The sequence below is a fragment of the Triturus cristatus genome, chromosome 5_1 (assembly GCF_964204655.1).
Source record: "Triturus cristatus chromosome 5_1, aTriCri1.1, whole genome shotgun sequence".
In the NCBI taxonomy this organism is placed as follows: Eukaryota; Metazoa; Chordata; class Amphibia; order Caudata; family Salamandridae; genus Triturus; species Triturus cristatus.
This window is the reverse complement of record NC_140587.1, coordinates 561,255,926-561,259,113: the sequence shown is the minus strand read 5'-3', so window position 1 is coordinate 561,259,113 and position 3,188 is coordinate 561,255,926.

Below are 3,188 nucleotides of genomic sequence, written 5' to 3'. Positions count from 1 at the left end.
CAGAGTCGAACCATCTCGGGTCTTTAACCTTTGTGGGTAGGGGGATTAGCAGGTAATTTTTAATTGCCACACATAGTTTACCAAAGTCGGTAACCATCCTGTGGCAATCCCCATCAGGTGACAAACAGGAGTTTATTAGTATTAAATGATCTTTTTTCAAGGAGTCAAGTAGGGCTTCACAGTCAATTCCCCTCCATTTTAGACGGAGACCGTCACCAGATGGCATAATATCTCTTGCGCCATTGAATGTGGCGTATACTGGGCTGGGGCCCAAATACAAAGTGACTGTGAGCGGGTTGTGGTCTCCATATAGTGTCTCTACCACATTTGAATCTGTGACACGGTCTAATAGGTTGGGGGATGTAAAAATAAAATCAATCGTTGAATGTGAATTTCTCCCTCTGTGCGTAGGGGCACAGATCATCCTTGGGGATTGGCTTGCTTCCATTACATTGCTGAGAATGTGCTCGTTTAATATTTTAACAAGCTCAATACCTCTACGGTCTGCTGAATCTGAGCAGTTTTTGTCCTCTGGTCGAGGTTTCCCTGGAATTTTCGCATTGAAATCACCCCCAATGAGGATCCCTGACTTCTCGTCTGGACCCGTGTTTGTATTCGACTCAAGATGTACCAATAAATTAGAAAGTGCTATATAGTTCCTATTCGGTATTGAATTAAAATCATTATTATAAAAGTTAATTAAATAGATCTTGGTCTTCCGCTTGTATTCGAGAACCTGAATATTTGCGTTCCCGAATGATAAGTCCTTAAAAGTACCACCTGCCAATATCCTGATCCCAATAAAAAGCCCTCCCATTGCTCGGCCAAAAGCAGACTTAGAAGCGAACACGCTGAAACAATGATAGCCCTCTAGGTGCACGTTCCCTACGGCCCAAGTCTCTTGGAACATAATGATGTCTTTGCCGTCCAAAAGCTGGACCCACTGAGGGTCAGACAGTCTTGATTCTATACCTGCAACGTTCCAACTGATGATTGACAAATCGCAACCACTTGGGCCGGCTCGGTGGTTGTCCCTGGGAATCAACCTGGGATTAATTTGTATGGTTGTTGTTACGTCAACGCATGCAACTGAGGGTTCAGCCATGGTGGGCTGTGCAACCATAAATTGAGGTGTAGTAATTTTTGTGGGATCTAGGAGTTCCTCAGTTACATCGGTTACCTCTACACGTTCAATATTCCTGGGGCTTTCCCGCAGTCAATCAAGTTCCTCTAAGTTTGAAAGGGCGTGTTCAAATCGATTATTTGTTGGGACATTGTACTGGTATCTCCTCTCGTACTCAACCGGGCGAATATTTTGATGGGTCTCTGCATAGGGCCTCTCCCTAGGGACGTGCTGGGGTGTGGCAAAAAATGGAGGATATTGTATTTGGTGTGCAGGTAGTGCAGTTACATTAGTCAATGGAGGGGCGTTTCTAGTGTCAAAGTACTGGCCCTTGTGGTAACGTCGGTTATTGGTTCTAAAATCAATGTTTATGTCCTGGCGATGTCCCAAGAAGTGAGTGCCCATGCTAGGATTAAGATCTATTAGGTGCCTATAAAAATACCCAAGGGGGAGAAGGGTGGTATTATATTCCCAATGGGAGGGCTGTGGGGCTTTTGCTAACGTACATTGAGCCCATAAAGGAGACTTGAAATTTATAATTATGCAGTCTCCTTCAAACTTTTTCCTTAAGGGACCCACCCACCCCACTCTTTGGGTGTGAATAATCTCCCCAGCGCCGTCCATTGGAAATTGACAATATCTGGATAGCCAATGGAGAGTTCTGTTTTTTAGGCTAACAAAATTTTCTTCTTGATCTTTCCTTAGCTTGGGGACGTTAGCTAATACCAGGACATAGGGTCCGCACTCAGGGGGAAGGCTAATACGGGCCGGAATTAGCTTAGCAGTGGTTGGTATGTGCTGGTCCGGCTTGGGTAAGGGTGGGGATAAGTCATGTCCGGCATCAGTATTGATTTGACCAGGGTATGCCATATTACTTTTAGGGATAGTTTGGGCCATTTCTACAGGGGTGGCAACCTTGTGGGATGTAGGTTTAGATACCCGTTTGGGATGATGCTCCACAGGTGGTAAGTTTTTGCTTGTACTTGGTATTGGGGGCAGCAAGGGGACACTATTATTAATTTTATCAAACATTTTGGGGTGGTTTATTTGCACATCATCATTAATGGTGGTTACCCCTGGAGTTTGAAAAATTTCTTGATGCTGCCTTGAACTTAGTTTAGATACATGATCAGTCAATATTCTCATCCTTTTTTCTATGTTTGATACATGTAAGTTCAAAGGACCCAAAAGAGTAGATATCAGTGTCTCCAGTCTCCCCCAAAATCCCTGAGCCCATGACAATGTGTTAATTTCTATAATGGAGGAATCCGTCCTGCTAGCTAGGCCATCCCCTTTGGCCTTGTCTGGTACTACGGGTACAACAGACCTCCGTGGTTGACTATTCCCACCCTTCTGTTTGTTTTGAGGGGGCTCGATGTGTTTCCGCTTGCTTTTAGCTTTTTGCCTCTTTGCTTTCTGTCCCCTTGTTTGCATTGGTCCACTGATGCTTTTGTCCCCACCTGAGTCAAGGGCAACAGAATCATGACATGAGTCAATCCCTTCAGTGTGAATCAAATTGTCTGCTGGAGATGACAATAAAACCACGTCCCTATTTGGGCTTGATTCTAACATACTGGGAGTTGATGATAACCTAGTATCCGTAGGCAGATGGTCATGGGGGACTGTATTCCCATTTTTGTGGTTCTCTTTCGAAGCTGTGCCCGGAAGCCCTGCGTATGATGTGGCAAGTAAAGAGTCAAGGGATCTTTCAAAGGAGTTCTCATGTTGCATGAATAGGGGTAGACTAGGTGGTAGCGAGAGGCGTCTTTCAGTATTCTGAATGGCCGTAGCAACGACCCCTATTGTTTTTTGCAACATTTTGTCCATGGCCGTTAAACTTGGCAATGGTGTAGTAGGTGCAGCATGTTGTTTGGGCTTACCCGATTTTCTGGGCGCTGCTGAGGTCTTTTTCCCCATGATGGATGTTGATGTAGGTAGCCAATAATGGTCTTACAGCCAAATACCCCCGGGCCAGCGATGTTAGGGGGGGGCCCTGCCCTGCCTCTTCCTGGCGATGACGGGCAAGGACGGGCCCGCCCTTGGCCCGGGCTTCGCCCGGGCGCTG